Source organism: Salvelinus namaycush, chromosome 37, assembly GCF_016432855.1.
Source record: "Salvelinus namaycush isolate Seneca chromosome 37, SaNama_1.0, whole genome shotgun sequence".
Taxonomy (NCBI): Eukaryota; Metazoa; Chordata; class Actinopteri; order Salmoniformes; family Salmonidae; genus Salvelinus; species Salvelinus namaycush.
In genome coordinates this window covers 7,968,706-7,983,330 of record NC_052343.1, presented here as the reverse complement: position 1 = coordinate 7,983,330, position 14,625 = coordinate 7,968,706, and positions in this window count along the sequence as shown.

The following is a 14,625-nucleotide window of genomic DNA, read 5'->3' as shown; positions in this document are numbered from 1 at the left end:
GGTGCCAACAAATTTTATAGTAAGAATGTTTTACTGTCATATACAAAAAAATCAGCTGCTCCCTCGATGGGGAACGATCAACTTCACGTTTTAAGGCTTCGGCCCACCATCTATAGTTTAATGTATAAAAATGCGGAGTTGGCCATTATTTTTGGCTACCATGGGTAGAAGAAGAGATCTCAATGACTTTGAAAGGGGGCTCTCAAAGGGGCATAGAGAGTTTAAAGTGTGTGTGTGTGTCTCAGTTGTCAGATCTCAAGCAAATTGAACATTTATGGGAGATTCTGAAGCAGCGTTTTCCACCACCATCACCAAAACATCAAATTATGGAATTTCTCATGGAAGAATGGTGTCGCATCCCTCCAATATAGTTCCAGACACTTGTAGAATCTATGGCAAGGCGCACTGGAGCTGTTCTGGCCCATGATGGCTCAAGGCCCTATTAAGACACTTTATGTTGGTGTTTCCTTTATTTTAGCAGTTACCTGTAGTTACTGTATCAATATTGATGCAATATTGGTTTACCCCAAAGGGGGGCAGTATAGTACATAAAGCAACGAGGATGTATTCAAGACTTTGGGGTTTTCAGTCTTCATGCCTTAGCATAAGTGACTCATCAACAATACAGGCCAACTGGCCTTATAGTCTCAATTGTAATTGTCGTCAGATACATATGTGTACTATGTAATGTTGTCAGTCCGTTTCTTCAATCAATGAGAGTACTCGCTGTGAGTAGGGCTAAGGCATTGGCATTGATGGCATTTAATGATCACAGACATTATGCTCTCTCTGTGATACTGTTTCTCAGCTTCAATGGCGTGGATTCCCTATCGATGGATGGCCATCTCGAAATCAAAAGTGTGGCCTGTCAGTCACTTTCTGGCTTGTTACATTTCCAAATATATCTTTTGGAGTAATCGAGGCCTCCCTTTGAATGTTCCCACTGGCCCCTACTGGTCTACCTCAGATCTGTAGCCATGAGAGAGAGAGACTGCTGTGCTCCAGAGATGGAAACCATGGATCAGTGTAATCTCTGGGGGGAAGTCTCAGTGAGTTCATCTTAGGAGAGCTGGATGGAAGCCGCGAGCTCCACTGGATTTTGGGAGAGGCTTTGAATGGAGGACAGCAATGGGTAATTCGTAAAAACAGTGTAAACCCTAATGTAGTGCACCGCTGTTGGAATTGCTGCTGTGACTGAGCCTGTGACTCTAGCAGTGCAGTGGCCTCATGTGGCCCCAACCCCCCGATCACCCCCACTGACAGGGAGATGGAGGCGGCAGTGGCTCAGAAAAGCCCCCGGTCTCTTGCTTCAGTCTATGGCCTCCCGGGTGGCGCAGTGGTCTAGGGCACTGCATCGCAGTGCTAGCTGCGCCACCAGAGTCTCTGGGTTCGCGCCCAGGCTGGGCTGGGTTTGCGCCCAGGCTCTGTCGCAGCCGGCCGCAACCGGGAGGTCCGTGGGGCGACGCACAATTGGCATAGCGTCGTCTGGGTTAGGGAGGGTTTGGCCGGTAGGGATGTCTCAGTATGTAAAATGTAATGAAATGTAAAAAAAAAAAAAAAGTGATAAAATGTATGCACTCTACTGTAAGTCGCTCTGGATAAGAGCGTCTGCTAAATGACTAAAATGTAAAATGTATGGGAACTAACCATGGCTCCGGGGGCCTATTTTTTCAGTGAATGATGAAAATGACAACAGGAAGGATTCCCATCTCTATTATTTGCAGGGGATTGGTTTGGCAAGCAGGGCCTAATAGGGGTGACAGGTACAGTACAAACAAGGGAAAGTGAGCAAGCACAGACGTGGCGATGAGGTTTCACACACATAGAGACTGTGTCATAAAAGCTAAGCAAAAGTAATGAGATCAAGTGTTTATGATCCTGGAAAAGCGAGGGCACCTATATGCTCTTGAGACTTACCATCAACTTCTCTCCCTGGAAAGGAAGGAGGGAGGGAGAATGAAAAAAGAGAGTTGGAGTTTGAATGTGATAGAGAGCTCAGTCCCATGGAGCCGGAGTTGAGAATTTATGGTCAGGAAGAGGGATGAAAGTGTAATTTACAGTCTAAACTCTACCGTTCCCCTGCCCTCCCCTCTTGTAATGAGAAACGGCTGTTTTTGTTGCACAGGGCGAAGTCCTGGTAGATTAGACCAGAGTAGACCCATCCCCCTGGCTATGACACATCATTAGTTTTTATTTCTGTCCCTGCTTTTACAGCCCCTGCCCAGGCGCCAGCATTTGGCCCAGCGCTCGGAGACTGCCGCCCCACTTTCGCCAGCTGGGCCATTCCCGTTCCACCTCCCAAGATGGCCTCCCGTCGCTCCCAGCGGCATGCAGCGCGGAAGCTGACTTCCCATACTGTTGCTCCAAACCGCCATCACTGGATTAACCGAAATTCCCCTACCTGCCCCACATTTCAAGCAGTTTTCCCATGCTTCAATGGAAGAAATACAGTATTGTATCCATTTGTCCATTCACAGCCATTTTATACAGCCCATGTTAACGATCCATCGCTGAATATACCACCAACACAGCCCAGCATGATTATACTTTATATCAGTTTTGGGCAACTTTGATGGGGGTGGGGGCCACAAAAAATATCTGAAATCATCATGAGGGGCTGCATACCCACATCCATATCCACACATGCAGTCAGAGCTTGCCCTAGCCTTTTGGGGGCCCAAAGTGAATTTTTGTTAGGGGTCTCCCTCAATTCTACACATTTTTCCTGGGCCGTAGAGAAAATGTTGCAGTTTTTATGCAAGTTTGCTGCAATGGTACAAATGTAGCCATAATGCGGAAAAGATTTAGCAATTTTACAACCAATTTCATGCAATTCTACTCATTTTGCCATGGGGCGGCGAGAAATGTTTGCAGTCTTTAATATATCTGAGTGAAAGTGACTAAGAAAATCAGTGGGGGCCCCCGATCGGTAATTCCACCATGATTATTACAAGTTTAGATAGCTGTCTAGACTAACTTACAAATCTAAAACATTTTAGCTGACATAGACTAATTGAGTGACTGTCAGTGACTAACATAAGAGAAAAAATGCTGATGCACAACCGCATTTTGGAATTGCACCTTGTGTATTTTACTATTCTAACTCTCAACAGTAAATTGAGACTCGACTTGATTTCCCCTAAAACATTTTGGGAAATTGATCCCCAGGCCGTGGGCTGCCAGTTGCCCATCCCTGCCGTTGCTCTACTCTTATTGTGACACTGAATGAGATCAACATTATAATGGAGACATAATGGAGACATCATAGAGCGGTCGGAGAGATTGACTGAGGCGACTGCGCAATGTTGTCAGATTTATGTCATTTTAATTTGGGCTTGTGCATTGTGGTTCAGTTTTTATGGAGACATCACATGAGTTTTGTGCACTTCCTACAGCAATGACAAACATATGCCGTGAATGTTGAGTTCCTCAGGTGCTGTCATTATACATTTAAAGAGCCTGTGAAAGGCAGTCTTAATATGTGTGTCAATTATTATGGTGACTGTATACTTACTGGTATAGTACACACATACAGATCATTGGTATAAATGTAGGCTACCGTACTGTATATCTATGGCATATACAGGCCAACTACTGTATGTGTGACAAGTAAAAACCACTAAGAGACCACGGGAGAACAAAAAGGGAATGGAAACATGGAAATGGAAAGACTACAATAATATTTGATTGCACAGGAAGAGACTGACTACTGTAAAATACACAATGATCATGCTAGTGTGTCTGCCATGTTTACTGCATCTGCATTTTATTCAAGCTTTCACAGAAGTAATAAGATATATCAATGATATACTGATGTCGACATTTTCAGTACCACTATCCACAATACGAACGCGTATTTAACGTATACCTTCTCATGAAGCTAATATTTTTGGTGTAAAGCAAATAGACCCAGAGAAAGCTAAACAAAACGTGACAATGATTGCTCAAAGATTAGTGTCAAATGGTACAAAAACTTTAGTCGCTCTGTCGTATCAGGCTGACAAGTAGTTGTATAATGCAATGATTCTTTCCACTGACAGAGCTGTATATAGTACAGAACACAGATGTCGAACCCTGTTGGAAACATACATGATTACTGAGCAGCTGTAGATGGTTTACATGTAACCAGAGCCATATGATTATGGAAATATTGATGCGTTGATATATAACTGTGCCTTTACAATGGTCTCTCTCATCATCTATATCAAATTACGTGCAGAAACACATACAATATACCCACACCCACACAAAGATACATAGACTTGTGTGACCACTACTTCACAAAAACATTTTGTTGAAATTTTGTAAACATACAGACAGGCACGAATGCACACACAGACACAGACACACACATATACATATACACTCACAACACACCCGGTTTTCAAATCTAAACTTTTTATGCTGAAGATACCAAAACATTATTCTACTTGAAATTAAGAACTAAGCTATTAAGTGGGTAACCTTTGTCTAACACCAGATCAGGATTTGAACTAAAGCCGTCTAAACTTTCTCTATATTGTTGCTGGTTTGTTTTGGAGAGGATTCCCTTCAAACCAAAACATTTATTAAAATATGTTTTCCTTCAAAACCACACATTTGTTCCAGTGCCTTTCTTTTGTTTCATCATAAAATATAATTAAAATAAAGAATCTTAATACTGTTCATTTTCTTTATATCACTTACAACAACATCTCCTTAGAAATATCTACTTGCTACCGTTCACAAAACATGAGTCAAGTCAACAATGAAAAATAGATTTTGAAAAGCACATCAGGGATTCTAATGGATTGAAGAGATCCTTGATCATTGTGAAGCCTCCATCTTGAAATGCTCATATTCATATTCAGTGTCTTCCACTGTTCAGCCACTGGGATCTCCATCTGCCAACTCTAAGATAAACTTGGAAGCGGTGAAATGAAACATGTTGACCCTACTGCAAGGCTTACAGTGGAACCCTCCACAGTGCACATTCCCCCTCTTCCCTCCAAGTCTGATAAGTCCAAGTCCTGTTCCTCATTTATTGCAGCAATCCTCCAGTTCTCTTACAGCATCTTCTAGAATGCATAGCAGCATTAATCCTTTTCTTCATCAGTTTGATATTGTCACCTCTGTCCACTGTCTGTCTCTTAAAAATGGCCAATGCAGGTGGGTGTTGCCTAGTTTTTGTCCCTCCTTGTCCCCACCAAGTCCCAGCGTGAGTAAGGCCTAGGCTACAGTGCTAGGGGTAAGGCTGGGTGCGGTGGTGGCCTGGTTTTGGCCCTTTTTCCTCCTGCCGCCTCCCTTGCCACCCTCTCTGCCTCCTTTCCCTCCCTCTTTGCCACCCTCTCTGCTTCCTTCTTTTCCTCCCTCTTTGCCCCCCTTCTTGCCACCCTCTTTGCCACCCTCTTTGCCCTCGTGGCCATGGCCACGGACGTTTTCTTTGTCTTGCCTCCTCTGCGGGTCTCGTCGCTCGCCCTTATTCTTATTCCCATCTGGATAGAGAGAGGAAAATAACAGATTGAAATGCATTATTACACGACTACGACACCAAAATAACAGGGTAGTTGGGCTTAGCTTTTAGAAACAGGGTTTGATGGCTTTGGTGTGTGTTTTAAGTACAGTAGAGTCAGAATGAGCTTGGTAGACCTTGTAATTAGCCCATTACCCCATATTCACAACATGTTCCTCAGTGGCATTGTGTGGATACCCCGGTTTCTAGCTTCCTAACAGGCTCTTTTAATACTGGCTAATTGCCGCTAAGCCCCAGACATGCAGCTCAGGATCCAGAGCCTTTCATAAATGCCACCATGACGCAACACAGTGCTGCATTGGGCTGACAGGAAACACACAGCAGTGCCATAACGACAGGCCGGAAAACAGTAATCAAGCCTTTGTGAGGAGTGTGGCCGCGACTCCGAGCCGGACACGTCTTAACACTCGCAGAGACAACGGCTGATGGAACATAATAGTTCATGTAAACAGTTGGGAACCGGTCGAGGTGAGCTCCTTTCTCAATGTCTGCCTTCCCTCTCCACTCTACCTCCCCCCACATCCTCCTCTTCCCCTCCTCTTCCTCTCACTCGATGTAGGCTGTTGTCTGGACTTCCACCTGTCACACAGTTTAAGTGCATAATTGCTCCCTAAATACAAACATCCATTAAGAGTAGCTTTCCAACTCTTGCTAGAGGCATTGTCTTGTTGCTGACGTATGACGTAAAGGTAACGTAAGGGTAATGGCGGACTGAAGGGATTTATGTAGAGCACCTCAAGATAAAACATAATATTCGAAATATCTGCTAAATTAGACTAAAATATTAGCACTACTTAATCTGGTGAGTGATAACCTTCAATCTGGACAATAACACAAAACAAATCCTAAAACTAGAGACATTTATCGACAAATATTACGAAAACAGGCAACAACCAAACATGACGGAGAGTAAGACAGGGGAACCGATTACAAAACGAAAACGTGACTCTTCTACAGACACTGATGATTTAATATTCTCACCACCGGGAATGGTAAAGGTCGAAACCGATCTGTTAAAATCAATAAATGACAAACTGGGTATACTTGAATTAGTTAGTAAGGATATAAAAGAGTTGAAGGCAAGCCTAGAGATGAGTGATGAAAAAGCTGCGACATTGGAGAAGCAAACACACGCGCTAAAAGGGACAGTCAATAAGATTGAAACCGAAATGAATGGAATTAAAAAGGAGAACACCGTTCTGAAGGAAACCTTACTGGACATACAAACTAGATCCATGAGAGAGAATTTGGTACTTACAGGTATCCAAGAAAAAGAAGGAGAAGTTCCTGAATCTATAGTTAGAGAGTTCCTCCTTACAGCGCTTCAGATTCCACGCGAAGTTATCGACAAAATCCAACTTGAACGCATTCACCGCTTCGGACAGAGAGGGCAGAGGTACGAACGCCCAATCGTTGCCAAATTTGCTTCATTTAAAGATAAAATAATGGTTAAAAGCCTGGGTAAAAGACTTGCTGGGACCAAAATTGGCATGAATGATCAGTTTCCGAAGGAAATTGCAGAACGGCGCAAAGTTCTGTATCCAATTTTCAAAGAAAATAGATTAAAAGCGAAACGAGTAGCTCTCGTCGTTGATAAACTATATATTGATAACCAGTTGTTCAGAGACACAAAGACTACTCCATGGTTATTTTAAAAATTACAAAGTTCTCATAGACGAGGGAAATAAACACAATTCAAGCCCGGTTACTGATTGTAACAATACAATAAAAAATATAGCTTTTCTATAAATCTTCACATATAACTAATTGAACACACAAGCACTAATTCAACACAGTGAAGATAAAAACTAAGTAAACAGAAGGCACAGTATGTGTGGATGGTATGGTTTGTGTTTATTTTTTATTTTATTTGTTATGTTTGGAAAGTTGAGTGAGTGAGTAATGAAATGGTTGCATATCCCAGAGCCAATGTATTGCTGTGAGCCGGGTATGAGAGGGCTTTCAATGTTGTTCAGATGATGGATATACTTTTATAATGAATTATACGTCTTATTTATTTATTGTCCTATCATGGAGAACTACATTTTTTTATTTATTTTTTTATAAATTATATCTAATTATTTATTATCCTATTTTAATGGTACGGTCCATGGCACTATAACCTAGACACCCACCTGAATGACCCAGATACTAAGGAGAAGTCCCTAACTGTTTTATGTGCCCGCTGTAAGCGGTCTGTATGCAGCTAAAATGAGGTCAGAGACCAAGAGCAGCACTGCCCCCTCAAGATTCTGAGCCTGCTTGGCAGGGTTGGTCCTGCAAAGCCAAAGCCCCATAAAGGGAGAGCATAATATACAAGGAAATTCTCAAAGCTGCTAATGAGAACCTTGACGACCTTGTACCTAGCCGGTGGGGATTCCGGTGGGGTGCCCCCACCCAGGCAGTGGCAGTGCTGGCAACACTAGCTGCAGTAACCCATGGGGAGGGGGTCACACTCGGACATTCAGAGAGGGGGTATATTATTGTGGCCCTGGCGGCACAAAATCAAAGTCGGACTGCATGGAGATGCGTGGGGACATGGTCATGACGGGTGGCCGTATTGTGGGTGTTTCAGGAATAAGGTGTACATTTGACCTCCATTATCTAGGATATGACAATGGTAAATAAATCTCTCAATTTTTGCTAATTTTTTGTGCGGTCTTGCAGGCCTTCTCATGCAGCTGCAACTGCAAGTGCATTTGTAAATCATGACCCATCTTGAGTTGGGCTCTGGGATGGTGCAATTGTTGAGAAAGTGAGCTTATGGTTGTGTGGGGGTAAGGGCTGAGTGTGTGTGGGTGTATGTGTGTATCCCACAACTGTTGCGAAGGAAGAAGTAAAAGATGTTAGGAACAATAGAGGATGATCCACAGATATATATAATACAAATCGAGGTGAGGGCAATGGAAATGCATATGGCAATTGATCTTCTTCAATTCGGTAAATGGCACTGTATGCTCTTTTCAAAGAATGGATCCCAGTCGGTTCAGGGCTATGGGATACAGGGGGTCGAGGGTGGTCTGCCGGGCATTGGGATGACAAGCCATCTCGAGATGAGGCCTTTTAGCGGGTGGAATAGTAGGGACCAATTGGAGGTTTACTTAGTAGAAATGCAAATATCATGGTACAACTATATAGACACTCAATCATTATGTTACTTTTTAATAGTACGTTTACAAAAATATATTCTGATTAAAAGAATGAAAGGTGTGTCTCATTATGGTAAGTGGTGAAATAAGTATAGCCAGTTACAATTGTAATGGCTTAGCAGATAATAAGAAAAGACGATCAGTATTTACCTGGCTAAAAGAGAAGGATTATAATATCTATTGTTTACAGGAAACCCATTCAACAGTTTTAGATGAAGTTTTGTGGAAAAAGAACTGGGGGGGCAAAATATATTTCTCCCATGGGCAAAGAAATTCAAAAGGGGTGATGGTTTTAATTAACAATAATTTTGATCCAAATGTGCAAATTGTCCAAACAGATCCTCAAGGTAGATGGATTATTTTAAATATGTTATTGGACAATAAACAAATATGGCTTGTTAACCTATACGGTCCGAATAATGATGATCCAAGCTTCTTTGAAAATATATATAAGAATTTATCAACTCTACAAGCAACACTAGACTCTATTATTATAGTGGGAGATTTTAATACGGTCTTAAATACCTCTATAGACCGGAAAGGAAATCACACTACAAACTATCACCCTCAGGCACTTAAGGAAATCATGAATGTCATGGATATATTGGAATTAGTGGATATATGGAGACTTAAATACCCTGATTTAGTGAGATATACATGGCGGAGGCTGAATCAAGCTAGTCGTCTTGACTACTTTCTTATACCATTCTCTCTGGCACCAAAAGTTAAAAAAGTGTTGATAGGGGACAGAATGCGGTCGGATCATCACATAATTGGCATATATATTTCTCTTACAGAATTTCCACGTGGGCGAGGATATTGGAAATTTAATCAAAGTCTACTAGATGATAAATTGTTTAGAACTAGGACAGAAGATTTTATAACTGACTTTTTCAGACATAACATAGGTACAGCAGATCCCCTTATTGTATGGGACACTTTTAAGTGTGCCTTTAGAGGCCATGCAATTCAGTACTCATCTATAAAACAAAGGGAATTTAGATCAAAAGAGTCCATATTAACAAAGGAAATTGAAGGACTAACAGTACAGTTAGATAGCAATAAAAACGGTACCATAGAGGCACAGAATAAGTTAGAGGAAAAACAAAAAGAAATGGAGGAACTTATTCAAGAAAGATCCAGTGTAATATATTATAAAAATAAAGCGAACTGGATGGAATATGGGGAAAAATGCACCAAATTCTTTTTCAATCTTCAATATAGAAATGCTACCAAAAAAAATGTATTAAAACTTGTTACAAATGATGGAGTCACGCATGATTCACCAAATGATATTTTGAAAGAGGAAGTAAAGTACTTTAAGAATATGTTTTCGTTTCAGGCTCCTCCATCTCCACTAACTGAAACTAATTGTATGGATTTTTTTCCTATTAATAATGTAAAATTAACATCTGTACAGAAAGACTCATGTGAAGGCCAAATTACAGAGGAGGAACTGCTTGATGCAATTGGGGCCTTTAAGGATGGGAAAACTCCAGGGCTGGATGGCATACCAGTGGAAGTATACAAAACTTTTTTTGATATACTCAAAGGACCATTATTAGCTTGTTTTAACCACTCCTATATAAATGGTAGATTATCAGACACGCAACAAGAAGGTCTGATATCGTTATTACTGAAACAGGACCCAAGTGGTATATATAAAGATCCAGTCCAATTAAAAAATTGGAGACCTCTTACACTTCAGTGTTGTGATGCAAAAATCCTAGCAAAATGCTTGGCGCATAGAATAAAAAAAGTTTTGTCAGATATTATTCATCCTAATCAGACAGGTTTTTTACATGGACGATACATTGGAGATAATATAAGGCAAGTACTGGAAACAATAGAACACTATGAAATATCGGGGACACCAGGTCTGGTTTTCATAGCTGATTTTGAAAAGGCTTTTGATAAAGTACGACTGGAGTTTATATATAAATGCCTAGAATATTTCAATTTTGGGGAATCTCTTATAAAATGGGTTAAAATTATGTATAGTAACCCTAGGTGTAAAATAGTAAATAATGGCTACATCTCAGAAAGTTTTAAACTATCTAGAGGAGTAAAACAAGGTTGTCCACTATCGGCATATCTATTTATTATTGCCATCGAAATGTTAGCTGTTAAAATTAGATCAAACATTAATATTAATGGATTAGAAATCCGTGGCTTAAAAACTAAGGTGTCATTGTACGCTGATGATTCATGTTTTCTTTTAAAACCACAACTAGAGTCTCTCCACGGCCTCATAGAGGATCTAGATACCTTTGCTATCCTCTCTGGATTAAAACCAAATTATGATAAATGTACCATATTACGTATTGGATCACTAAAAAATACACATTTTATATTGCCATGTAGTTTACCAATTAAATGGTCTGACGGAGATGTGGACATACTCGGTATAAAAATCCCAAAAGAAAGAAATGATCTCACTCCAATAAATTTTTATAGAAAGTTAGCAAAAATAGATAAGATCTTGCTACCATGGAAAGGAAAATACTTGTCTATTTGTGGAAAAATCACCCTGATTAACTCTTTAGTCATATCACAGTTTACCTATTTGCTTATGGTTTTGCCTACACCTAGTGACCTGCTTTTTAAATTATATGAACAAAAAATATTCCATTTTATTTGGAACGGCAAGCCAGATAAAATTAAAAGGGCCTATTTATATAACGAATATGAATTCGGAGGGCAGAAATTATTAAATATTAAAGCATTAGACCTCTCACTAAAGGCATCAGTCATACAAAAGTTATACTTAAATCCAAACTGGTTCTCTAGTAAATTGGTACGAATGTCTCATCCTATGTTCAAGAAGGGCCTTTTTCCCTTTATTCAGATTACACCTGCTCACTTTCGGTTGTTTGAAAAGGAAATAATCTCCAAAATATCCTTATTTTTTAAACAAGCCTTAGAAAGTTGGTTGCAATTTCAGTTTAATCCACCTGAAAGGACGGAACAAATAGTACAACAAATATTGTGGTTAAATTCAAATATAGTAATTGATAAAAAAACTGTATTTATCGAAGAAATGTTTAAAAAAGGTATAATTTTTGTGAATGATATCATAAATAGGACTGGTGGAGTTATGTCACACATGCAGCTAACACAGACATATGGAAATGTCTGCTCTACCCAAAATTACAACCAATTAATTGCAGCATTACCACAAAAATGGAAGAGGCAAGTAGAAGGGGAAAAAAGTAAGGAACTTGTATGTCGGCCCTGTATTAAAGAACATAAATGGTTAAAGAAAAGTGTGATAAATAAAAACATATACCAATTTCATTTAAGGACCAAAAAACTGACAGCTGTGCCATATAAATTGCAAAATAGTTGGGAAGAGATTTTCGATGTACCCATTCCATGGCACATGGTTTATGAATTGATACGCAAAACAACGCCGGATTCAAAACTTCGAATTTTTCAATTTAAATTACTGTATAAAATTCTTGCAACTAATAGAATGTTATATATATGGGGTATACAATCTTCCCAGCTCTGCAGATTCTGTTGTGAGGAGGCAGAGTCATTAGATCATTTATTTTGGTATTGTCCATATGTAGCTCGTTTTTGGTCACAGGTCCAGGAATGGCTGAAGAATTGCAACATTTGCCTAGAACTAACGCTACAGATAGCAATACTGGGGGATTTGAAAAGCCATAGTCAATCAATCAATAATATAATAATTATTTTAGCAAAAATGTTTATTTTTAATTTACAATCTGTAGAAGCTATGAGAATAGGAAGGTTCAAATATTTTGTGAAGCATCACAGCACAGTTGAAAAATATATGGCAAATAAAAATCCGAAATGGATGATGTTGGAAGATAGATGGGAAGGGTTGAGTGGAACTGAAGGGTGGGACTAATAACAAGATAAACAATGTAGGGCATACGGGATCTGTGAAATGTGTATAGGTGCGGAGCTTTTGTGAAATAGCACAGTTACAAGTGGAAATAAAATTGGATGGACAACAGAAATAGAGGAAGGACTAAGAACAAACAAGAGAGAACTATTATAAAGTAGTCTGTGTCTGTAAAATAGGTATAAGATGTATAAATTGAAGGTAAAAGCAGAAGTGTTTATTAGTTTACTCCAATTGGGGGAGCGGTGGTAGGGTTGCGGGGAATAATAATAAAGGTATATTCTTTAAAAAAGTATGTATGTCTATATAGGTATGTGTATGTATATATGTATATATGTATGCATGCGTGTATGGATATATATATTTACCCAAAAAAATATGGGGGATTGGAAATGATGCAGACAATTACATTGGAAGCAACATTCTTTCCGCAATATTAAGCTGATCCACCCCTAAAAAAAAAAAAAAAAAAGAAAAAAAAAAAAAAAGAGTAGCTTTCCAGGATCTCGGGATGGAAAAACCGTTCAGGAAAGGATAAAACAGAGGAATGAAAGTAAATCAACACTGTTGAAGTGGAGTGCAAGAGTCCTTCATGTCCTGTACATACAGCTATAGATTGTTCAACATACGAGCACTCATTGACATCCTCTTGACATTGTTGATGTAAATTGCGCTACGCCACTACACCGCTAAGCCACAATGAGGTTAACACGTCGGAGCTCTAATGACAGCGTGTGTGCATGTGTGTCTGTGTGTGTGCGTGTGTGGCTTGCTCGTGTGGTCACACAGGCGCGGGTGTGAACAACCTTTCACGCACATAAATGGGAATGGATGTTTGTGTCAGGTGTCAGACAGTGGTTGTTTATACTGGACTGATGAGTGCTCCCACGATGAGAGGAAACTGGGAAGTTAGGCTGAGGAATGTTTGCTATGAACTTGTGTGTTGAGTCTCCATGTTCCCTAGAAACAGAGACTCAAAACACTCACTAAGGGGGCTGGAGAGCATTCGCTAAGGCTAACTGTTTGACAACAGGAGGCTCATGGAGCATTCTTGTTCGTTTGCTTTAATAATATAATATAATATTTAAGCAATAAGGCCCGAAGGGGGTGTGTTATACAGCCAATATACCACGGCTAAGGGCAGTTCTTATGCACAACGTAACGCGGATTGCCCTGATTACAGCCCTTTGCCGTGGTATATTGGCGATATACCACAAACCTACGCCTATTTACTCCATTCTGCACCATGTGCTCCTTTTAGCTTGTTTTCTAAATAATTTCTTTGTTATTTGAGTGTATTTGAAAGTACGCGAAGACAAAAAGCCTTGTTATTACTCACATTTGCTCCATAGACATGTATCTCAGTATAAACCAATGAAAATACCTATTTGGCAGTAAACCTGCAAACATTTACGTATTTAATGGCGCATATTTTGAATAAAGAGACCCCTGAAACTAAATGAGTTTCAATAAGCATTCCTATCATTTATTTAACGAGGACCTGGCAGGAGCACAGGTGTGCAGTATCTTTCCCTTTGTTTGGTAGAAAACAGGCAGAGGCAGACCCAATACAGTAGTCCACTAACTAGAAGTAGTTGATGTAACTTTTCTTGAGACACGAGGGGCCAAAGTCATTAAAGCATCTGTCACTGTAGGCCCCTATTGGCCAGTTGGCTCCTGACATTGGGGGCTGTGTCACATTTCTTAGGGGAGTGTTGACAAGACTTGATTACTAGCTTTGTAAAGTATGCATGTGTTGCCTGCCTTGAGTAAATAAACAATTTCTGGGGGATTAATTTCTCCCACTAATGAAAACAAAATGGAGACCATTTGAATTTGGAAGACATTTGTTTCTCTTTAGAGTAATGTGCTTTAGTCAGTGAACCTGGGGAGTTACAGTAAGGGCCATTTGTTGAGTGTGCACAGCAGGACCTGGGCTGATTCTCTCACTGTGTAAGGACTTAATTAGTCCCCTGACAAGCCCGCTAATGGACCGAGGGGGACTCCATCAATTTATGACAGCCATGATTGCAGCTCCACTCCATCCAAGCTAAACAACTGTGGCCTGACAAAGGCAATCACGCATT